This window comes from Nipponia nippon, unplaced genomic scaffold, assembly GCF_047370975.1.
Source record: "Nipponia nippon isolate SJK-2023a ecotype South Korea unplaced genomic scaffold, ASM4737097v1 scaffold_22, whole genome shotgun sequence".
Lineage (NCBI taxonomy): Eukaryota > Metazoa > Chordata > Aves > Pelecaniformes > Threskiornithidae > Nipponia > Nipponia nippon.
In genome coordinates, this window is record NW_028262339.1 from 3306647 (window position 1) to 3331994 (window position 25348).

Genomic DNA, 25348 nt, shown 5'->3' on the forward strand with positions numbered 1-25348 from the left:
ACCAAGACTTTTGCCTCTCCAACCCCCCATCTGTGTCTCAGTTGAAGAGGATAAGGCACTGAGACAAAGAAGGAGAAAACCCCTCCTTATAGGCTTATAGGTGAGTTAAAACTTGGCTGAAACTTGGTTTCCTTATGTAAAGAGTCTTCATTTAATTTTTTCTTCATTTTTTTTCATGCTGAATTAGGCAATTTTAACTGTTTTCAGTGAAAAAAGCCAATGAAGTCTTAATTAGGATCAGCATCTCTGTAGAGCAATTAAATGAATTTATAATGTACATGGACTCCTTATGAACTGTAACACGTATCCTTTAACTTGTATAATTGAAGGCTGCTCCATCCTCTGGAACTGAAATTAGTTTTTGCTTTGCAAAGTGGCAAAAGATTAGATGAGGCCACATGTACAACATGCATTCCCTAAATAAGAAGTAATTTTGCATGGGACTATTTAACAATGTATGATGAATATGTAAGTCTGATTTAACCTCTATACAGCTATTTTGCACCTCTGAAGCAAGAATTCTTCACCTCCATCCTTTAGAAGCGAGATTTAAATTTGCATGCTCATCATTGGTTTCTGCTCAGATAAGAAGAAATTTATCCATGTATTCTGGGTATGAATCAGAGTTCTGGGTCACTAGAAGACAGACATGCTCTAGCATAAACAAGGTATTGCTTCTAAAATTACCCTACTAATCAGTTGCAGCTAATCTAGACATGGATTTACTTGGAGGGAAGGGATATGAGATTGCCCAGTGCTCTATATATCTCACCAAGGTGGTCACACAGTCCCAGCTGCTGTGCAGTGCTCCAGCTTTTCTGCAACAAAGCCAGAGAAAAGGTGCTGCACTATGCAATGTCCCCTTTGTGTTTGTGTCCAGCCCTCCATTGCTGTGGTCTCATGTAAGAAGAACATGTAACATGTGTCATGTGTCGTAGCACACATGGACAGGGAAAGGACTTCACTATGCTCCCTAGCACAGGGGCTGCACCCCTCTACCCAATCTTATTTGCATACAAATGTTATTGAGCAACACTAATAAAGAATAATCCTTGCTAATCAATCAAAAATATATATTCATTTGAGATATGTAGGGCATAATGCAAGAGAGTTGCAAAGGACTTTTATACCAGAATAACCTTGAAGAAGAGAACATTTATTTTAAAAGCAATTTGTTTTGCCAGCAATTTACACTGCTCCCTTTCATTAATTATTAATTATTAATTATTAATTATTAATTATTAATTATTAATTAATTCATTATTTGAATAGGTGCTTTCTCCCACACAAGCTAGTTCTTTTCTCTACCAGGTATTATGCTTACACATTAGAATTTCAGAGAAACAGAAAAATAAAACTAGTAGGAATCTAGTGCTTAGCACTGGAGTATCTCAAAATGTTTCAAAATTAATAACACAGAATAATAGGGACAGATGCATATTAGCAACATTTTTTTTTAAATCAACAACTAGGAAGTTAAAGTCTCCCGCAATTCCCAGAAATATTTAACCATCTTAAATACTATCAAGGTCTCTTTTCATATCGAAATATCTGACCCTGTGAGTGTACAGTATACTATCACTATCACTCAGTAATAAATCTTTTCCTAATCTTTCTCAGTGTGATTTTGACTTATATTCCATGTTATTCCTATTACTACTCCCTTCTTGACATTCTGTCATAACATTCATGTGAAGTGTCCCCTCAAAACTTTTAACTTATTTTCTTCAGCAACTGATATCTTTCACTAACTGTGCAAATCACAGTGCAAATCACTTAAAGAGAACTGAATTACTTTCTGGGAAAAAAATTACATGTCAAAAAGGTTTAAAGATTCTCATTAGCACTGTGAATCCCTTGAATAAATATGAAAATTCAGTAGCTTCTTCCCCTGATTTTTCTAAGTGTGATTTTACATCTGAAGTTGATAAAAATGTCAGTGAAGTTAAATTTTGTCAAAACTTTGAATTGTATTTAGAAGAGCTGTAACTGATCCTGAGTCATCCATCAGACTTGACACTTGAACCTGCATCTTCATATGTGAGTGGAATAATTTGTCTCTCATCACACTGTATCTTTTTCCTTCTAGATTTAAAATTTTTGTTTACTTGGTTGTTTTTTTTTGCTTGTTTGTTTTGGTTTATTCAGAAAAGAGATGTCTTAATTCCACATTTACAAAAGTACTTCAGGTGCTTTTATTACATCTGTATGAAATAAATTTCCGAGCCACCGTAAGTTCCCTCAAAACTGACTTTAATTATTTTTTTTTCCTTTGGATTTTCTTATGTCACATGAGAAGCACCAGACTACATTCAAAATATAAATGACTGTGTTAAAACTCTCTTTTTAAATCTCAAATTGCCTTTCCATCCTTGCTCCTGCCTGACACCAAGGAGCACTAGATTTTCCAGGGAGGACTATTTAGTAAGGGACTCCATGTGTGCATATCTAAAGGGATGTTAGAGGCCTCAAAAGACAGCAGCAAACTACCTCGGATTCCAGGGTACTGAGGAGAGAAAGAATAGGCATCCAAGCTCTTCAGCAGAGAGCAAAATTCTGTGTAAAGACCAGATTATGAAAATACATTACTTCCATTTAAAGACACTATTTTGAATGGAAACATTGTATATTTTAAAGCACTCACTTTGCTAAAACACTTCATAAGCTGTTTCAGTTAAATTCTATATGTTCTATTATGCATTGCTATTAAGATGGTATGTACAAATTGCACGCCCCCCCCATGTGTAATTTGATATGGCACATTTCCCCCTTTTTATAATAGCTATCTCCTTATCATAGGAAATAATAAATTAATTTGCTTTTTTCACTCAGTCATTTGAGAAGTTAGATAATAGATTGTTTACAAGCTTTTAAAATAATCTCTTAACCCAGTATTCAATAGTTCCAACTCACTAGCTGAGCTGCATGGTTGTGTGTCTAAACATCACATGATATTGTTTCTGTTTGCTGAATGAATAATCTAATCTGTAGAAATAAAAATAATGTCTGGAAAAATCCCTGAGGCTTGATTCTCCTAGGAAAAATCTGAATAACATGAGATAATCGTAGACAGCAGGCTACACTTTTTTTCCTTTTGCAAGAACACTTATGAAGTCTTCATAAGTGGGTTCTATGTTAAAATAATAAAAGACATTAAGTTACAGATTAATGGGAAAGGAATGAGAAGAACTGTATAGCTTATATTTATTAATGGCTATTTAACAGATTTTCAATTCAATTTTCTTGTCACATTTATTCAGAGAACCTGGTATTCTTCTCTCCTTTAACACCTTAACGTGTTACCAACTGCAAGCATTACTCCTGACATACAGTAGTGTAAATGAGGTAAAAACAGTATTCCTGCTCACAAAAGATAGGGAACCCCTATTTTTGATTGTGGGAGTTTGGGCAGGGCATGTAGATACTGCAGAATACTGTTACATGCATCTTTTCCATCTCAGACTGCAAACAGTGCTATTTAATGAACCTGTCAGATTGGTGATATAAGGTCTCCAAAGTTGTTATCTCCTCACTGCAATTGTTGTCAGTCATGCAATCCATTCATCAACTATTTGTATGCCTGTCCTGGTTTCAGCTGGGATAGAGTTGATTTTCTTCTTAGTAGCTGGCATAGTGCTGTGTTTTGGATTTAGGATGAGAATAATGTTGATAACACACTGATGTTTTAGTTGTTGCTAAGTAGTGCTTACACCAGTCAAGGACTTCTCAGCTTCCCATGCTCTGCCCGGTGCACAAGAAGCTGGGAGGGGTCACAGCCAGGACAGCTGACCCAGACTGGCCAAAGGGCTATTCCATACCATATGATGTCATGCTCAGTATATAAAGCTGGGGGAAAAAGAAGGAAGGGGGGGGGGGGATGTTTGGAGTGATGGTGTTTGTCTTTCCAAGTAACCGTTACACGTGATGGAGCCCTGCTTTCCTGGAGATGGCTGAACACCCGCCTGCCAATGGGAAGCAGTGAATGAATTCCTTGCTTTGCTTTGCTTGCATGCACAGCTTTTGCTTTACCTATTGAACTGTCTTTATCTCAACCCATGAGTTTTCTCACTTTTACTCTTCTGATTCTCTCCCCCATCCCTTTGTGGGGGGAGTGATTGAGCAGCTGTGTGGTGCTTAGTTGCTGGCTGGGGTTAAACCACGACAGTACCTCAATTCACAGTTACAGAATCAAACAATAATATACTGGGTGTGCTGCACTGTATTAGCTGTGCTGATGCTTTTAGCCTGGAGCTTCAACTACCGGCAGCTAGAATAAAGTGGAGAACATGATCACCAATCAGCTCTTTTCTACAATAAGGGAATCTTACCTTGCTAACTTACTGCAAGGCCCTCATGTTATGCAAACACAACATAGGTGTAAGCATTTACCTACTGCCCTTGGTTGAGCACCTGAATGGTTTTTAGATTACTGGAGGACAGAAAAGAGAGAAACGCAAAAACATCTTCCCAAGCTATAAAGAATTTTGGATAAAAATTCCTAAAGTGTTTAAGCTCAACTTCTATTCAGTCTCACCCAACATTTAAAAGCATTATCTTCAGTAGCTGCTACTACATATTTGCTATTTGCAATGCTCATTCTCTTCCATATGACAACAGTTTTTTCATCTGTATAGGAGTGGACTCATTGATTCTGTCCTAATGTTAAAAATAATCTCTTTAGGCTCCTGCTTCATATTCACTTGATGGCTGCAGCCGGTTTCCATGCACTTGGCCAAAGGGGACTCTCATCCTCCACTGGAAATTCAACCAGGAATCAAGAAACATTGCCGTGCCCCTTGCAAGGGTTACTGTATGTCTGGTATTTGTATAGTTCATCCTTTTAAAATCCTTTTCATCCTAGCCTTGACTGGGATTATTAGGAAAAGAAAGAAAAGTTTTGAATGTTGAAATACCTCCGTGTTTCAGATGGGGACAAGACTCAAATCCCTGTCCCTCTCTTGTATGACTTCCCCCAACTGCATTTGAAAAAGGAACAACTTCCATTTTATGAACACCTCTCATTTATGCGTAGTCCTCTGGACTATGATAGCAGGTTATTTCATGAGCTAGCTGAAGTTTAGATCTGGCTGTCAAGGCACCGAAGGACAGTCTCTAACTGAATACTTGGTCAAACTTGAAGTTAGCACTAAACTTAGCATTTACTCATAGGATGATTACCTGTGATGATAACTGTACATACCAAAAATGAGTAAGCACAAATGGTTATCAAATGACCAGAGATCTGGTTGCGTTCAGAAAAGGTAACAGATAGTAAACCTGCCAATCATACATTTGGTTATCTTCTTTTGGTATTAGCAAAGTAATAAGCTCACCTGTCCATCCCACAGTCACTGAATGGCTGAATTCACTACGAATTCAGAGATTTCTACAGTCTGCTTTCTTCACTGCTACTCTGCTTAGCTTACAGATATTTTCACAGAAAAAAAAAACAACAGTTTATAATCAACCACAGATCAAAATAAAAAGTTTCCTGCTGAATGGTGTGATAGGTTCACTTTTATAGTTCTTTATCAGTGATAAATTTTAGCCTAAGTGATTTGTTTAGCCTAAAAGCTATCATTTGTTTACTATCTATTTTTCACTAATTGCCCCCCAAAGAGTACCCCCCAAAGCTTGCAAGAATGCTTTAAGCTGTCATTTTACTTACACACAGTAATTAAACATTTCCTTTCAATTGCCACAAAATACACAATCTCTTATTATTGTTCTTTTCAATTAGTGTAATTGAGAAATTTTTATATGGAATTTTCTGAATAGGATTTGTTTTCTTAGTCTGTTCTTTATGTTGCACAAATTTGCTTTTTACTGTTTTAAAAAGGGGAGGGAAGGAGCATGAAAAGCAAGCTCAGTTCCTCTCTTCACAGAGGCAATGACTAATTTAATGAAACAACTATCAAAGCCTCAAGGAATGAAAAGCATCTCTTCTCCATGCCACTATAGGTAAAACTGTATCAAGTCTAAAGCAGGATGATTTTCTTTTTTAATGAGAAATACTGTACAGATGACAGCTTATTTAAAAATATCAGATATGCTGTAATGGTCTCCTTAAAATTGACAGTTTCAAAGTGAAATTTAATACCTATCCAGTCATCTTGTACAATTTTCTGTACCTTTTGAATGTTTTGGATTTTTTTCTTTTCAATTTGCCTGTGCCAGTAAAAAAAGAATATACATTTAAAAAAGTGCCTCGAGTGAAGGGAGAGGAGGCAAAAGGAGTTCTCCCCCCATGCACACTCTGGGAGAAGTGCGGGGATGAGGAAGCTCATCTCTGCTCAGTCACTCCTTCAGTTCAGTTCTAGGCACAAGGAGCAGTTTGTGCCAGCTGAAGGACCTGTGATGGGGACATCTGTCTCTAGGCACTGAACGCACACTGCAGCTACCTTTGATGCTGACCCTGAACACAGGGTGACAAGTGTCAATTGCCTATTTTCATTTGAATGAATTTTTTTTTTAGAAATGCATGTTGGGTCTGCCTATCAGGAGCAGTGGTTTCCTGTGGCATTGGCTTCACCTCATCCCATTGATCCTGCAATACAGAAACATTGCATAATGCTAAATTCAGCACATGCTACAATGCCTTTAGCTAAATGGGCATGCTTAATTGTTAGCATCTCACCCACAGAAAATCCAGTTATTTCAAGAAGCAATTTGAAGTAGTAATTTAGAAAAGGAATATAGAAAAAGGAACAATTAGGTTGAAATTATGTAACTTTATGTCTGTTGCTTAATAGTTGTAATGAAAAGAAAAAAAAAGTTTTATTAGTACCATAATTGTTACATCTGCTTGGTGTTGTGCCAACATCTATGCTACTAGCAGCACCAGCATGAGTAAGATAGAAACACTGGTACGATACAGCTGCTGATCCTGGAAATTCTGGCTCTGATAAGACCTAATTATGACTTGCCCCCTTTTTTTTTTATTAATTAGTGGAAAATGCCAATTCACTAAAAAGAACTTGCTTTTTAAATTGATCCATTTCAAAGAAACTTGCATGGCAGTAAGTTTATCATCCATGGGAAGGTCTGTTCAAAGCCAAAGGGAGAGACAAAGATTCTTCAGTAAACAAATATGGTCTAGTTGCTCAGTTATTGTATGTATTGCTTTTCTTGACTTCTGATCAGAGACCTGAAACTGGCCTTCCCACATTTCACAGCAGTGTCCAAATGATGAGGAAATGGTTGTTCTAGGCTGGGCATCTCTCAGTGTCTTTTGTACTTTGCATAAGCATATATCAAGCTAGAGAGAGAGAAAAAAGTTCTCTTGTTCTTCATAGGGATAGTGTGACAGATGTGCTCGACCCCTTGACCAGACTGGCAGTGGTTTGGTGCAGGCTGTGGAAGAGGTAAAGGCCTGAGCTGTAGCCAGGCCATGAACTCCTCTACTTTCAATCTGTTCTCTGAAAAGCCACAAAGGAGTAGAGTGACACAGTGAGCATCGATGCATATGAGCTTGGAACACCAATCGTGATTGACACATGAATAGCGGGTGGTTTTTCCAAGACTCATTTATCAAGGAACAAAGAAAGTTGTGGGCACAAGTAGTCTCATGCATACCTTTTCTAATGCATGTAATTTGACTACAAGCCAACCACTTTATCCTATAAATATGACAGCCTAAGTGAGCCTTCTTTGAGCTCTCCCTGCTAGGCAGCGTGGCTGCATGGCAGTGATCTCCCCTTGAGCTGGGACAACTCTCAAGGTTGCTCCTCAAGGCAGAGAGACCTTTTACCAATGGCAGATCTTTGGTAAGTGACCGATATCGCGCGTAACCTTGTAGTATGGTAACTTTGATTTTGGCTTGGTAACTTTGATTGCATGCTGAATTGATGCTAATGAAACGCTATATAAATTTTGCATGTACAATCCCTTAAACGTAAACCGTTGTCCAAGTCTGAGACTAGGATTGGATCCAGCCGCACCTAGACTCCCCCCTGAGGAAGGAGTTTAGAAAGCAAGGAGGTCCTTTCTGAACCTCGTGACTCAACGGGAGGGTCTTCCTTACTCTTTGCATCTCCGGTCTCTCTGCGAATCATTCTAACTCGAGTATAACTCAATTTTCCTTTGTATGATTTTTCCATGCAGTAATTAACAGAGTGAACCTTGCCATCAAACTTCGTTAAGTCGCACTTTCACAACATCATATTAAAACCACTTTTGCTGATACCTTTGTTGGTGATTCCTTAAGTGTTCTAAATCACCCATTTGCGACATAGAAAGTGATGTAAATGATCACATTTCACCTTGCTTTTCCAATAAAGTATAATCACTTACATAGAATCAAGGTGGTGGGAAACACTGACAAAGACTCATCCCATGCAGATGCTACTCGTGGGAAAGAAGGGTCTGCACAGGGCCATTGGCTGCAATTAATCCACCTCATCACAAGCATCTAACATGTAAACACCTGAGTCAGTATTAGACAGCTGCAGGACTAAGATTTTTTTTTTTTTAAGAACTGCAGGAGCTTAGAGATCAGAAAACCTCTGCTCTGAGCAGGTAACCTCATTAATACTAAACTATTATTACTTTATGATCTACTGCCTAACATATATAGTCTGAAACCTTGCATATGTTATATGAGCATATAGCTTGTCACTGCATGATGCAAAGAGCCCTTTCACTTATAAAGGTGACTTGGAGATTATAATTAATTTTTTAAAATCATCTAAAAGCATTTATCAGAGACTGTTCAAGTCTCCAGCCTCACCTGAATCACTGAGGTTAACACACAATATCACCTGGCATTCACGATTCTGAGCCTTCTGCACCAACAACTGTAACAGCCTCCAAGAGTCTAACAAACTGCTCCTCTTCTTCATGTTCCCAGGCATTTTGTTTCATTCATTCTTACAAACTATCTATAATCTTCCTATCTTCTTTTTCTCCTTACCTTGTCTTTATCTAGTCTTGAAGTATAAACACTTCAGAGACATCCTTAGGGAAATGAATTGATGGCACCTGGAGGCTTCTCTGATAAACTACAGCCCTAGAGTCATGGCAGTAAAGTAATACTCCAAGCAACCTTTTGTACTCCAATGAAAAGCAGTCATTATAGACCTGACAGTTCCAGAGGAATGCCTGTGAGCGACAGGCTGTTTTCCCCTGTATTCCAGAATTATGGAACTTATTCACTAGGTACACAAAAAAATTAATAAGTTTTAATAAGACTTAAAGATAATTCTTTAATTAGAATAAAAATGAGAATTAGGAGAGCTAGAGAGCCTATCAGATATAGAAAAGCCAATGGGGTGCATTCTGCAAAGAACATATTTTAAGGCAATTTATAGCTTTCTTCAAATAAATAAACTAACGATCCTTGTTTTATTTCTGGTTGTGAAGAAATAGTTCAATGCATCAACCAGAGTAAATCTTATTTTCATAGAATCATAGAATCATAGAATCGTCAAGGTTGGAAAAGACCCTTAAGATCATCGAGTCCAACCGTCAACTTATCACTGCCAAGTCCATCTATACTATGTCTTCAAGCACCATATCGATCCGTTCTTTAAATACCTCCAGGGATGGGGGCTCAACCACTTCCCTGGGCAGCCTGTTCCAATGCTTGACCACCCTCTCGGTGAAGAAGTTTCCTAATATCTAACCTAAACCTCCCCTGGCACAGCTTGAGGCCATTTCCTCTCGTCCTATCGCTTGTTACTTGGGAGAAGAGACCGACCCCTACTTCCCTACAACCTCCTTCCAGGTAGTTGTAGAGAGCAATAAGGTCTCCCCTCAGCCTCCTCTTCTCCAGGATAAACAACCCCAGTTCCCTCAGCCGCTCCTCATAAGACTTGTGCTCTAGACCCTTCACCAGCTTCGTTGCCCTTCTCTGGACACACTCCAGCACCTCAATGTCCTTCTTGTAGTGAGGGGCCCAAAACTGAACACAGTACTCAAGGTGCGGCCTCACCAGTGCCAAGTACAGGGGCACTATCACCTCCCTGGTCCTGCTGGCCACACTATTCCTGATACAAGCCAGGATGCCATTGGCCCTCTTGGCCACCTGAGCACACTGCTGGCTCATGTTCAGGCAGCTGTCAACCAGCACCCCCAGGTCCTTTTCCGCCAGGCAGCTCTCCAGCCACTCCTCCCCCAGCCTGTAGCATTGCATGGGGTTGTAATGACCCAAGTGCAGGAACCGGCACTTAGGCTTGTTGAATCTCATGCAGTTGGCCCCGGCCCAACGATCCAGCCTGTCCAGGTCCCTCTGTAGGGCCTTCCTACCCTCCAGCAGATCGACACTTCCACCCAACTTGGTGTCGTCTGCAAACTTCCTGAGGGTGCACTCGATCCCCTCATCCAGATCATCAGTGAAGATACTGAACAGGAATGAATTTTCAAGTCTCCAAAAAAACAGAGAAAAAGTTCTTAGTAATAGTGGATTACTTCCCACATCTTTATGGAGATTTAATCCTCAAACAAAGAATGACACTATGTTTCTGTGCTGATCATTTTAGCAGAAACACTCAGGGAAAGTGTTTTATTCAATATAGCTGGGTTCATCCAAAGGTAAAGTCACAAATCTGTAACTGCTAAAGAGAAATAATGGAACTTCTGTCAAATAATATCTTTGTTTTCTTTTTTTTCCTTCTTCCATAACATGAAGGACAAATATAGACAACTTTGGAGAGGTGGACAAAACATCTGTAAGAGGCTATGAAAAAATGTGAAAGTAATGAAAGCCTAGCAAAGGGTTCTTAAAAAATTCTATAAACAATTCTAAATTAAAAAGACCTAAGGTTTATTTACATTTTCTTTGACTTTACAGAAATCAGATTTATAAAATACATATCTCTTTCTTCCTATCTTGTGTATTTTTAGAACTCTGTTCAGCATCTGAAATTTTAGCAAAATTTACCTTAGTTTTAGAGTAGAATAAAGGAGCCTTTGTTTCCATGGCAAGAGAAGCAATTTGCACTATAGTACCACTGGCTGTAAGTATGATAGCCTCCAATGGCTGTTGTTTCACATGTGCAATTGATAATCTAAGTCCACTTTTATTTTGAACTAGTACTCTAAACACCATTACCAGCAATGACAATGGCATACTATGGAAAGGCTCCAGCGCAGGAACCCTGGTGAAGCCAACCTGGCACCCGCACAGCCCTGATGAGGAGGGTCCTTCCAGGTGGGCAATGCAAAGTAGTTGTTTTTGTTGAAAATAACTTTTTTCTTATTGTTTTGAAGGGGGCTTGATTTTAAGGATGCAATAGATAAATAATAGATCACTAGGACATTTTTCAGTCTTCAAGAGATATGTGGTCTAGACACAGCAAATCATTTCTGAATTTCTTCCAGATGAGGTCATGTACTGCCCAATCAGAGGCTCTTCTCAGCAGATGAATTCAAGGGCCATCAACAAATCCTCCATTATAAGCTCCTATGTGTATCACAGTTCTTCTATTTAAAAGAAGCCAGTGCAGTCCTGGTTCTTTCCCCTTTTCATCCCTCTCTACCTCCCACTTCACATATCCTTTGGCTCCTGCTACTTCCAGCTGCTTTTTTCCTCACAGGCATACCATAGGAAAAAGTCACAGGTGCCTTCCTCTGTTACACTGATCAATCATCCATTTGGGCTCTCTGCCTCAATTTTCCTTTGTGTTAGCCTTTTGGGCTGCCTCTGGTGTCAGTGGTACTCCTGGCTGAGGTGAGGCCTATGTCCATCTTCTGATGCTGCCCTGACACTGCCCAAATGAGGGCTGAAAAACTCATGATGCTGTGCAGGAGTGAAACAGCAACAAAGAGAGCTAGACTCTTCTGCCAGGTGATCACCCTCTCCTCTTACTTGCTTAAATTCTTTACAAAGTCAGGAGAAAAGGAAGACCTGTGCCAGAAAAAATAATGTTGAAAAATGAAAAAGGATAGGGAGGTATCTTATTTAGGGGAATTAACTCCATTAAACTCAGGTTACCAGCTCCTATCAAATATATAATAAGAAACACCCAAAGACTTGCCTTCACTTTTTGTTTTAGAATTGCTCAACATTTTCTTCAAAACTTTATAAAATTTTTACATTTACATCAAATTCTGCAGTAAAGAAATATGTTCAGCCAGCTCTGCCTGAATATATATAGGCATTCAGCACCGCCCATAATAAAAAGCAGCTGATGAACAAATATTTTTTCTAGAAGGTGATTGTATAGATGCTTATATGAAAATGACATTTTCCTAACCCCAAACTGTACAATGCTAACTCATAGCATTGTGCATTTTTATGAAAAGATCTGCTTTCATTATGCTTTTAGTAAATATTTAGTGTTTAGAAAAATGTGTTCTAAAGGATTTTTTTTATTTTTTTTGTTTTGCACAGTTTGGCACAGGTATGATGCAGCCAGGTGGATAGCACTTGGCTTGCACAGTACCTGCTACTGGGAGGAACCAATCGCCTTTTTAGAGATACCAGGCAAAAATAACCAGCCAAATTACCCCAGCAAGATTGACTGTAATGAGAAGCTGAAATACAATAATGAAGTACCAGAACAAAACAGGAGAGCAGTCTAGTGAGAACATTCTGAGTGATTTATATTCCTCTCCTAAAGTCTTACCCTCAAACTGAGCATATATACTGGGTCTGGCTGCAATGGAGTTAACTTTCCCCATAGCAGCCCTCATAGTGCTGTGCTTTGTATTGGTAGCTAGAAAGGTGTTGATAACACACCAGCGTTTTGGCTACCACTGAGCAGCACAGCATCAAGACATAGCCAGGACAGCTGACCCAAACTGACCAAATCGATATTCCATACCATATGACCTCGTGCTCAGCAATAAAAGCTAAGAGAAAGGAGGAGGGGAGGGGGGCATTTGTTATTAAGGTGTTTGTCTTCCAGAGCAACCACTACGTGTACTGAGGCCCTACTTCCCAGGAAGTGGCTGGACATTGCCTGCTGATGGTGATGTTGGTAAAGATTAACCTTGCTCATTTTTACCCTAACAATATTATGGCATCATGAAACAGGATATATGTCTTATAACAAAGAACCCTAAAGTGAATGATAGTTTGCTTCGCTAACGGTCCATAAAGGACTGCTTAGTGTTGCCAAAGTTAAGTGAACTTAGGGGAAAGGTAATTCCGGCAGGGGGAGATCACGACCACCGACTCAAGGACCACCCACTCAAGAAACCCACCGACCCAAAAGATTAAGGAAGTAAAGGTCTCAAGAATCGTAGTGAGCATGCGTAGTAATTTACATGGCAGGCGAAGGATTTTAACCAATCATTTAACAAAGTGACAATGAATATGTATTAGATGATTGTATAAATAACTGTTAGTTTACATCAACGGTGTGCTGGTTTGTACCATGCACCCGTATTTGCACATTTATGTAATAAAAGAAAATACCTCGACTCTGTGTGTGAATTGGGTGACACACACCGGGTAATGGACCCAAGTTTTTGGGACAACAATGGAAAGTACAGAATAATATTTTTTTTCCTTTGCTTCCACACGTGGCCTTTGCTTTTCTTTATTAAACTGACTTTATTTCGACCCACAAGTTTTTCATCTTATTTTCTCCCCCTGTCCTGCTGAGGAGAGGAAGTGATAGAGCAGCTTGGTGGGCACCTGGCAGCCAGCCAAGGTCAACCCACCACAGTGTACTATTCAGTTTCACTTGAAAAGAAACACATTTATTTTGTTATCACTGTATTGTTAAATGTGAGTAACTTCTGATTTTTGTTTAGGGAGTGTGGTGGTATGCTCCCCCTGTACCCTCCTGCCCCCCTCCCCACACCTGACCTTTTCCCATAACCCTGCTCAAGTGATAATCACCAGTGGCAGTTGTGATGGATGCATCCAGCTCAAAGTGGATTCAGGGGAGACAGATAACAACACAACAGCCAAGGGCTAATTTATGGCAATGTGTCTACCTAACCACAGTGCTGGTCAGTGCCCAACTCAAGCTAGATTTGGAAGAAACTAACGTACGCAGTCGGTATGTAAATATGACTATGAGTCAATCATCTTACCCCCATAAATAGTGAGAAGCCCAAGAGCCCTTTGAGCTCTCCTGCACAGCAGCGGGCTGCATGCCTTGAGTATGGATGCCTCTCAAGGTTACTCCTCGAGGTTGAGAGATTCCTTGCCGCAACAGATGGAGCAAAAATCATATATGTAGATTCTTACGCTGTGTGGGCTGGTGCCATACAGTGGCTCTGTCAGTGGGAAACCTTGAATTGTGAAGTAAATAGATCCACAGTTTGGAGAAACAAAGATTGGCAATTATTATTAGCTATAGCCAGGAAAACACCCTTCAAAATGGGATGGGTAAAAGCTCATGCTAAGGATAATCAACCAGCCACAAAGTGGAATCAAAAGCTAACTAAAATTAGGAAAATCACCTTAAATTCTGAGTGGTATCGATTGGGAGAATGGTTACATCAAAACCTAGGCCACACAGGTAAAGAATCACTTTGCTGCACAGAGTAAAGGCTGGCCTATAAACAGAAAAACTTGTGAAACTATTCTAACAGAATGTCCCCAGTGTAGGTTGAAATTACAAGCAGATCATCCTGCTAAAGCACCACCTTTACATATCAATGAAGAGAAAACTTTATGGTCTACATGGCAAATTGATTATATCGGACCATTCAAATCCTCTGCGGGATATCGATACATCCTCACAGGAGTGGAAGTAGTCTCTGGCTTGCTTATGGCAACTAAATGTCGGAAAGCCGATGGGTGAAATACTGTGTGAGGGCTATCATTTTGGTTCGCAAATCTACCTACTCCTGATGTTATCCAAAGTGATTATGGCTCACACTTTTTGTGTAAGGAAGTGCAGGACTGGGCAAAACAAGACAGAATTAAATGGGTCTTCCACACCCCATATTACCCTCAATCAAATGGGATGGTAGAAAGAGCTAATGGCTTATTGAAAAGGAATCTCAAACCACACGAGGCTCAATGGGATACGAGACTTCCCAAAGTACTCCACCATTTAAATAATTGATATGGGCCTACTGGAAGCCCTGTAAGCTGAGCATTCTTTGTAAAAACTGAGCTTAGCGCTCTGCCTTCTGGGAAAGGAGAATATCCTATAACATTACAGCCAGGACAGCCTGTGATGGTCAATCTACCATCCATCGGTATTGTGCTGATGACTTTAACTAAACCTCGTGGCCCACTTGCCTGGGAAACTACTGATAGCAGTGGTGCAAAACATAGAATTAGTGCATGATGGATTTTTCCTTCTTTTTAATGAGATAACCTGTTCGGACTCTCCCCACTGAAACAAATGTCTATTTTTCTCTTACAGCACCCAGCAGGATGGCAAACGAAAATGCTGTGTTGATGTTACTATTCCAAACCCTAACAATGCTGCTCCTCTTAGCCTGTGGTCAAGAAACACTAGAGTGGCCATGGTCTCAAGCTCGTGTTAAGTATGCTGGGAGTATGGGAATACACTCTGGTAAGGGAGATTTACATCTTTGCACTGTGGTCATGCACAGAACTGAGGTATACTCGGAAAATGAATGGAGCCGGGAAGAAGTTAATAAAGTTCCCCGACTTTGGGGAACGGCAGGAAAAAAAATTAAAATAGGATGCCGGATGATCAACAGGTCTACACATGAGAAGGTATCTAAGATTTCTGTGTACAATATTACATCAAACCCAATAGTAAAAGATACGAAACTTTGCACCTCTGAAAAATTGGACTGTTGGTACAATTTTACCTTAGTACAACCTGCTTTCGTAGTCTGCCTCTGGGCTCACTGTAGTGTGGGACTATCCTTTAAATTTAAAATAGACATTATTGAGCCTAGTACTGTAGAGAACTGCTAGTGTAAAACAACAAGATGTCTCAAACAGCCTGGGTGCTAAAACCACAATGCAGAGCGACGGTCGCTAGCACCCAGGACCGGACAGTACCTGGAGTGAGGGTGAGGGAGGGAGTCCTGTGGAGACAGGGCGGCCTTGCCTCGGCCCCATTCCCCGTGGTCTGTGAAGCGTCTTATTCCCCCCCCCACACCTACTGCCTGGGGGACAGTCCTGGTATCACTCCTCTTGGTTTGACTGGTCGCTGATGTAATTTTCCAATTAGCAAAACTACTAACTACTTGTGCCTTGGGAAAGGAATTTGGGAGGGAGCTAAAAGATAACAAACTGTGGAAAACTAATGGCTCTAACCTTGAAGAAGAGCTGACAAGCCGATAAAAGTGAACATCTTGGCACCAAAGACTGGACAGTGGCCAGAGAAGATAAAACTGCAGAAAGGAGGTGAAAGGTAAATGTGGCGAGGGGAGATCGCGACCACCGACTCAATTCAGGACTGAAAAGACTTGCCCCCCCCACACCTGAAAGGAGCATGCGTGCTAATTTACATAGCAAGCAAGGCTAATTTAAATACAGTAAACCAATAGTGTATGAAATGTTAATCACTAACCAATAAGTGTAAATTTAGGTGGGTTTATACTAATCATGTAGCCTGATAAATGTGCTATAGTTTGTGTGCTCGTGTGTGCTGGTACTCATGTTTGTGTTCATGCTCATGTTCGTGTGTGCGTGATTTGTGGAATTATTATCACCAAGCACCCTGCACAGAATCAACATCTCTATAAGAACCTTCACTTCTCCTCACTCTTCTTCTTTCCTCACCGAATACCCTTGTTGGCAGGACCAACGCTGGATCCAGGACTGGTGATTCTCTTTTCCTTCTCTCTCTCTCTCTCTTTCACTTTTCCTAAGGTGATTAAGTTGTTAGAGTTGTTAAATTGAAGTCAAGTACTGCATGGCCTACCTTGACTTTCCATAAAACCGCATAGCTGGGGTGGATATAACCGTGAGAGGGCTGGCGGGTATCGAATATTTGTACTCAATATTTGTCTCTAGAAGCTTTCTATTAAAGCTGGTGTTTGTGTATGGACCTTGAGTGTTGGCCCACCTCAATCCACACCAAGAGGATTTGTGAATCTTTGTCACTCCTCCCCCCTCCTCCCCAGGTGGGACGTGATAAGTACAACAACATCTGCCCCAATTGTAAAGGAGAAGAAAACCCTATACCCACAAATTTCTGAAATTGGACCGTATGTGATCAAAAATACAGGCCAACAATGAGTGTTATTTAATCCATCATGGTCTCTTAAACGAGTAGAACTACTGATGCAAATTAATATCTCTACAATCAAACCAGCCTGTTCACCATTCCTGGGTACGTCCTATGTAGGATGGTTAGCATGGTTACATGGGCGAACCCTCACCTCTCCAAGACGAACAAGGAGAGATGTGACTGGTGTCCTAGGAACAGGATTGGGAGTCTTAAATAGTATAGATGCTGAAGTACTTGTAAATAAACTGAGCACCACAACAAGTGATTTAAACAAATTAGAACACCCATTGCAGTCTTCTCTGTTAGCATTGGGAACTAACCAATGGCTCTTATCTGATATATTACCTCAGTGGGAAAAAATTAATAAAAGGGACCACCAATTGATTGTGGATGCACTTGGTATAGCCCAAAATAATGTTTCGCTAGCTCTTAGTGGTATCCAAGCTCAACTGTGGATGCAATCTATGGTAGCAGCAATTATGAGAGAAGGTGAAGAGGGCACCTTACGCACTGAAATTCGAAAGGTAATTTGGGATAATGCAACTAAATTTGAGAAAGAATTCAAATCCTGGTGGTATTTAGTCAATTTCACTTATGACCCTATCAACAATAAGGCCACAGCTTTTGTCTTAACAATACACAATGCTTCGGTATAAACCATATACCCAATCATTGCATTAGGATTAAATTACAATGGAACTGTACTCTATCCATTAGAACATAGAGTGTGGGCCCAACAAAATGGAAACAAATGGCAAACTGTTGATGTTAATGCATGCGTTGTACAGGAACAACAAGGATTTATTTGTGAGAGTGTCCTGGTTTCAGCTGGGATAGAGTTAGTTTTCTTCTTAGTAGCTGGTAGAGCGCTGTGTTTTGGATTTAGGATGAGAATAATGTTGATAACGCACTGATGTTTTGGTTCTTGCTGAGCAGAGTTTACACTAGTCAAGGACTTTTCAGCTTCTTGTGCTCTGCCAGGTGCACAAGAAGCTGGGAGGGAGCATAGCTAGGACAGCTGACCCAGACCGGCCAAAGGGCTATTCCATACCATATGACGTCATGCTCAGTATATAAGCTGGGGGAAGAAGAAGGAAGGGGGGGACATTGGGTGTGATGGCGTTTGTCTTCCCAAGTAACCGTTACGCGTGATGGAGCCCTGCTTTCCTGGGGATGGCTGAACACCTGCCTGCCGATGGGAAGTAGTGAATGAATTCCTTGCTTTGCTTTGCTTGTGCGCGCGGCTTTTGCTTTACCCATTAAACTGTCTTTATCTCAGCCCATGAGTTTTCTCACTTTTACTCTTCTGATTCTCTCCCCATCCCACCGGGGGGGAGTGAGTGAGCGGCTGTGTGGTGCCTAGTTGCTGGCTGGGGTTAAACCACGACAGTCCTTTTTGGCGCCCAACGTGGGGCTCGAAGGGTTCGAGATAACGACAGATTTAATTGGAATGTGCTAGATCGAAGTTATAGCAGGTATTGCTGTTTAGGTATTAATCGGCAGGCTTCTGTACTTGCCATGGGGCTTGCTTGCCTTACTGTATATTAGAGTCTAGTGCTCGTTAGTGGCTGCTTTTTGCTTTTGCTGCTTGCTGAACTGCTTATCATCTTACTCTGCTGTGCCTGGGAACATTTTGATAACAGCAATAGCCATGCGCCTGGGCTGGCAGATGGCCAGGGCATCGCTGCTGTTTCTGTGCTGCTGTACTGGACAGGCTGGAACTCCAGTGTGAACTCGAGTCGAAGGGACTGTGACCTGTGGATGAGTCCATGTGGGAGCAGGACACCCCGAAGCGTCTGTGGACGTGGATAAGCCCATGCCAGAGCAGGTATGTCTCGAAGCATCTGTGGCCATGGTTATGTCTGTGCCGCAGCAGATATACCTCTTGAAGGGATTGTGGCCCAAGGATAAGTCCACGCTGGAGAAGGTACACCTCGAAGCATCTGTGGCTGTGGATAAGTCCATGCTGCAGCAGGTACACCTTGAGGCATCAGTGGCTGTGCATGAGGTCATGCTGGAGCACCTCAAAGCGTGTGGCCATGGGTAAGGCCATGGTGGAACAAGCTTACTTCTGAAGAGACTGTGGCTGCGGGTAAGGCCACGGTGGAGCAAGTTTACTTCTGAAGAGACTGTGGCTGCGGGCAAGGCCACGCTGGAGCAGGTATATCTCTGAAAGCATTGTGGCCCATGGAGAAGGCCATGTGGGAACAGGTGCACCTCTAAGTGACTGTGGCTGTGGATAAATCCATGCCGCAGCAGGTATACCCCTGGAGAGACTGTGGCTCATAGACAAGGCTCCGCTTGGAGCAGGTAAACACCTAAGGGACTGCAGTCTGTGGATAAGTCCAAGCCGGAGCAGGGGCAAGGGGAGGAGTCCATTGCAGTGTTAAGCCCAATGGTCTGGTCCAAAGGGGCCAGGGGTGGAGATTGTAATGGAAATACCTTTAAATTGTTGTAACCCATGATCTGAGTTGCATGTTATAGGAATTACCATACCAGGAACCACCTGAACCAATGGAGAAAAAGCCTTACAAGAAGCAGTGCAAGTGCAGCAGTGACCCAACCTGAGCTGGCTTTGGTGCCCAATAACTCCACGTAACACACCACCTCTCCTGTCCTGAGTGACCACCATCACAGATGGAGCCCAAAGTCTCGGACTAAATGAACTCAATGGACATTATGTGGACATTTGTGGATGTTTATGGACATTTTACAGACATTTTACAGGGGTGGTCCATAAAATAAGTGGGGTGGTGGTTAATGAGGATGTATTGGATAATGTGGGACCTGAGCATGATGTAAATGGTATGGAATAAGGGGTGGATACTGTCCTGGTTTCAGCTGGGATAGAGTTAGTTTTCTTCTTAGTAGCTGGTAGAGCGCTGTGTTTTGGATTTAGGATGAGAATAATGTTGATAACGCACTGATGTTTTGGTTCTTGCTGAGCAGAGTTTACACTAGTCAAGGACTTTTCAGCTTCTTGTGCTCTGCCAGGTGCACAAGAAGCTGGGAGGGAGCATAGCTAGGACAGCTGACCCAGACCGGCCAAAGGGCTATTCCATACCATATGACGTCATGCTCAGTATATAAGCTGGGGGAAGAAGAAGGAAGGGGGGGACATTGGGTGTGATGGCGTTTGTCTTCCCAAGTAACCGTTACGCGTGATGGAGCCCTGCTTTCCTGGGGATGGCTGAACACCTGCCTGCCGACGGGAAGTAGTGAATGAATTCCTTGCTTTGCTTTGCTTGTGCGCGCGGCTTTTGCTTTACCCATTAAACTGTCTTTATCTCAGCCCATGAGTTTTCTCACTTTTACTCTTCTGATTCTCTCCCCATCCCACCGGGGGGGAGTGAGTGAGCGGCTGTGTGGTGCCTAGTTGCTGGCTGGGGTTAAACCACGACAGAGAGTAACACCATCAAAGCCCAAGACATTTGTCTTGACACTGAACAAAATGCTTGTCATTTTGAAATACATCCCAATGAATCCCCTGAAACTATACTTGTATATATTGGAAAAAGGATGTGTCTGTATAAGAACCCTGTGTGATTTTATATTCGTAGATACCATTACTGTAGATACAAGTAATCACTCAAATATTTGTGTGTTTAACTTTACTAAAATTATGGGATGTGACTTTAATTATTCAGCTTCTGTTACGTCTTATCAATTGTTACAATCTAATTATACATTGATTCAAGATTTATTGCCTACTCCCATCGGAATGAATCTTACGTTGGTGAAGAAACTACTACAACATGATGACCTGAGTCAACTGCTAGAACGCATCCGAAACAATGGACACAAAACTCTAAGCACTGTTCATCATGATGCAGAAGAGATATACCATGTCTTGGAAAGAGTGAAGAAGGATGGAGAACACCATTGGTGGGAAACTCTTCTTGGATGGTCACCGACAGCAACGGGAGTGTTTAATCTTATGCTTCAACCAGTTGTGATTTTACTAACTCTAATATGCCTATTGCTTATAATTATGTTGTATATAAAGGTTTGGTACATGATAAAACAAATAACCCAACTTCAACCACCCAAAACATACAAATTAACATATAAAAAATAGCAGTGCTTCACTGTCTACTTACCATGGATCTATCAGTGCACAAACTATCAATATACTATTTATGGCACAGAGGCAAGAGGTGAACGTACCACCGCTCTGTGAAGGTAAGATGAATTGACTATAGTCACGGGGTGGAGTGTGGTGGTATGCTCCCCCTGTACCCTCCTGCCCCCCTCCCCACACCTGACCTTTTCCCATAACCCTGCTCAAGTGATAATCACCAGTGGCAGTTGTGATGGATGCATCCAGCTCAAAGTGGATTCGGGGGAGACAGATAACAACACAACAGCCAAGGGCTAATTTATGGCAATGTGTCTACCTAACCACAGTGCTGGTCAGTGCCCAACTCAAGCTAGATTTGGAAGAAACTAACGTACGCAGTCGGTATGTAAATATGACTATGAGTCAATCATCTTACCCCCATAAATAGTGAGAAGCCCAAGAGCCCTTTGAGCTCTCCTGCACAGCAGCGGGCTGCATGCCTTGAGTATGGATGCCTCTCAAGGTTACTCCTCGAGGTTGAGAGATTCCTTGCCGCAACAGATCCTCGGTAAGTGACTAATAGCATGCTAAACTTTGAAATCTTAGCTAAGTGATATAAAGGATTGATTGCGCTTATATAATCCTTTAGACATAAACCGTTGACCAAGTCTGGGACTGGGATTGGATCCAGCCGCACCTAGACTCCTAGAATCTCATTAAACCACTGTCACATTTATTATCAAACTTTGGTATCAATAAACATTGCTCTTACAAGTGCACTCTCACTCCATCCGTGACAGGGGGAGAGGGGGAATAGGTTTTGTCCTTACTTGTTGCAATAATATCTATTGTTCTTTCCCATTCTAAAACCTGGAAAGATCAAGGTCAAATTAAATATCACAACTATGTGCAGCAAAAATTTAGGTAATTATAATAAATGAAAATTGATAAGATGAGCTGACAGAAAGAGAAAGCAAGTGATGCTAGTAAAGGCCCTATCCTGACACAACAAACATTTTCACATTCAATGAATAAGTCTCTGTGCAGTCCACACGGGCTCTAGTGGCTATATTGTCATATTCAGTTATATGTCAGAGGGTTGAGTTCACAATGGTCTTTATTATGCATCAAAATATTTAAAGAATATTTAAGAATAAATAAAAGAATTAGCATATCTACAAGTGCAAGCATGTTTTTTTAAATAACAGTATGCATCCTTTGAAACAGAATATCTGAAAAGTTTTTTCTGAGCTGCAGCTATGTGTTTTTTCCCTTTCAGAATGTTTTGTAATTCAGCTATAACAAATATCTTTTAATAACTTGCTTTATTCTAAGAAATCTCAGCGCTTTCTACAAGGATCAATAAGGCTCACAGAAGACAGGAATACTACATCTATCCAATTAGCAGCCTGTCATCTGATGGTTGCCAAAACAGCATAAGATGATATAATGATTCAGAAACAATCCAAAAGTCAAGACTTGCAGACCCTTTCTAACTAGAAGACCCCATGTACTTCCAAATAAAATCACAGACCCAAGAATTATAACTACCAGAAACAATGCATAGATACTGGCTCAGGCATTGACTCTCAGTTGTTCCTAAATATTTAGGGAATAATGAATTTTCTACTTCTCAATGCTATGATGACTATAATGCTTTTGGCACAGTCAATACTTGGTCCCAAAGGTCAGACTGTATGAAAATTTAGCAACTCTTGTACCTGATCACTCATAACACACTTCAAAAATTGTTTACTATTTAAAATACTGTGCTGTGGCAAAGCTAAACAGGATATAAATTTGTGCAAGCTGATGGGATTTTTTTATAAAAACTTGCAAAACTACAAGCTGATATTCAGTGACCAGATTTTGCTTTATTTCCCTTTTTTTTTTTTTCTTGCGAGTAAATATAACCAAAAGATAAAGTAAACCATCCCTCATTCTCCAAAATAAGTAATTCCTTTGGGGTGGCATGTATACTGTAGCACAACTGCACAGAAAAGATAAGATTTATCTGCAAAATGGCTCACCTGCTCCATCAATCTGAACATGACATGACCTATTGTTAAAATTATGCTGTATAAGTGAAAACGGGCTATTGTTAAGTAAAGAGAAGGAGTTGAGACCAATCACAGAACATTTTTGTGTTACACTATTCTCAGGCTTTCTAAAAACCACTAGAAGCATCAGAAAAGCAGGAGCTCCATTAAAAAAAAAAAAAAGTGAACACTATGAAAAGCCACTGGAGTTGCAAATCAGTATTTCATGAGAAACTTTGCTGATCAGATCAGATCCAGGAATTACATGCTAAAGCTCCATGTTGTAAGTTCAGCTGGGTGTGTAAAATTCAAGTTCTGCTCTTTGTATTCTGTACATCTGTCCAGTTTAAGCAAAAAAAAAAAAAGTCAGAACAACTAGAAATGCAAAGATTTTATGAATAGTATATAATATGTAGGCATCAGAAACTCTGCTTTATCTGTTTCACTCTGTCTCATCTGACTGGTCTCCAGCAAGGGCAAGCTGACCAAAAATTATATTTACATATATATGTATATTTATATTTAGTTTAATAAAAAATATACCAAAAGCTGGTACAAGCCTAGTTAAACAGTGATGTGGTCCTGAGTTTGCTGTAGCTCTTCCTTTTCTATGCATTTGCAGCATGACCAGAATTACCATTTCCTAGACTCCTGCAGAAATCTGCAAGTCCCTGATACTTACAGATGAGATACAGATGTCTAAGATTTTCCAGAAAAGTCTGCTAGGCACCAAAGCTCTACTAATGAGCATATTGAGAAACGGGTATCTGATCTGCCTTGTTCCACCTTGAGTTTAACCACAAAGTGCTTAAAACTTAGGAAAACATGGAAGAGCTGCCTTCTGTTGCTCATTAAAAAAAATGCAGAGGCATCACTGGCTGAATGAGTGGTTACCAAGTCTTGATTTACTCTATGGCAGAGCCTCTCCACTGCACCCTAAAATAGCTGCTCAGAGAAAGAAGCATGACTTTCCACCCCAGCATTTAAGACACTCATCTGAAAAAAGGTTTTGTCCCTGCCGCCAGTACCTCTTGCGAGTTTTCTGGGAACCAGTTATAAATGCCCCTGGGGAGAGGTGGGGGAGCAGAGTGTGTTGTCCCCCAGGGAGTCACGGTCATTTGCCTGAACCTTCTCGGGCACAGTGCATTTTCCGTTCCTCTCAGCAAAGTAATGTGGTTTGAGCTGCTGAGGTGAGGAGTCTCCTTTCCACTTTCCTTTCCATCTGCTTCATCTTGCACCAGCACAAGGAGCCTAGAGTGAGCAGCAAGGACATACTCCTGCTTTGGGCGCAGGTTGGCTCCAAACCTGCCTCTGCCGTTTCCAGGACTGTCCTCTGCCCCAGGTGTGTTTTGGGCAGGGGAGGCATTGCCACCTGCTCTTCTGGCCACCTCCAAATAGAAAGGTGGTCCCTCTTCCCTGTTTTACAAGGAAGGAGCTCACATGTCTCACTGCACAAGGTGCTTGAGTATGTGCCACAGCTTCGTGGAGGGGAAGGGAAATGTAAACACGCTTCAGCCACTGCTGCCCCAAAGCACCCTGAGAGCTTGCTGCCTCTTGCGAGTGCATGTTAAGTGTCTCCCCATGCACTACACAGACAATTTAGATATCCAAACTGGAGCTGTGAGAGGCAGACTTGAAAAGCCAGTGCAAGGCCTCGTGCTGCAAAATCTAAAGCCATCTTCTTGCCCTAACCCCGTTATTCGTTTGTAAACATTTCTTTGGATGCTTAAAAAGAAAATGAAAAATGAGCAATCTGTGCTTCAAATCACAATGCTGTCTATGTAAAAATACCCAACACCAATTATTAAGTTTCTTTTAAATAATCTTCAAATGCAATTATCTGTAGAAAAGTACTTTTAGATCCTTTTCTCCCTTTGAACTAGACTGATTTAACCGAAAATGTGCTAAAAGACCATAAATTAAGAGATAAAAGTAGAGCATAGGGCTAGGAGGAGATGTCCTTTGGGACATTTGAAGTTGATGTCAAGCCCAGAATTCTTTCATATCTCTAATAATGATTTAACATATCTTCCCAAGACTAGGACAGCATCCACTATATGGAGATAGTTGTAATGTTTTCCATTTCCTATGATATGCATATGGTTGAATTAAATATATTTTATGCCTCTCTAATACTTGAAACTGGTAAAATTGCTTTGTCTGTTTTTTCTATTTTTGAAACC

General features: G+C 40.9%; 1 protein-coding gene and 1 pseudogene across 2 annotated transcripts in view; one reads left to right on the forward strand and one right to left on the reverse strand.

The window, feature by feature from the left end:
* Nucleotides 1–25348, reverse strand: part of LOC104013749 (potassium/sodium hyperpolarization-activated cyclic nucleotide-gated channel 1) — a 226944-nt gene that overhangs the window by 49974 nt on the left and 151622 nt on the right. The gene's annotated exons all lie outside the window — the stretch shown is intronic.
* On the forward strand, nucleotides 14389–22021 carry LOC148055433 (uncharacterized; annotated as a pseudogene).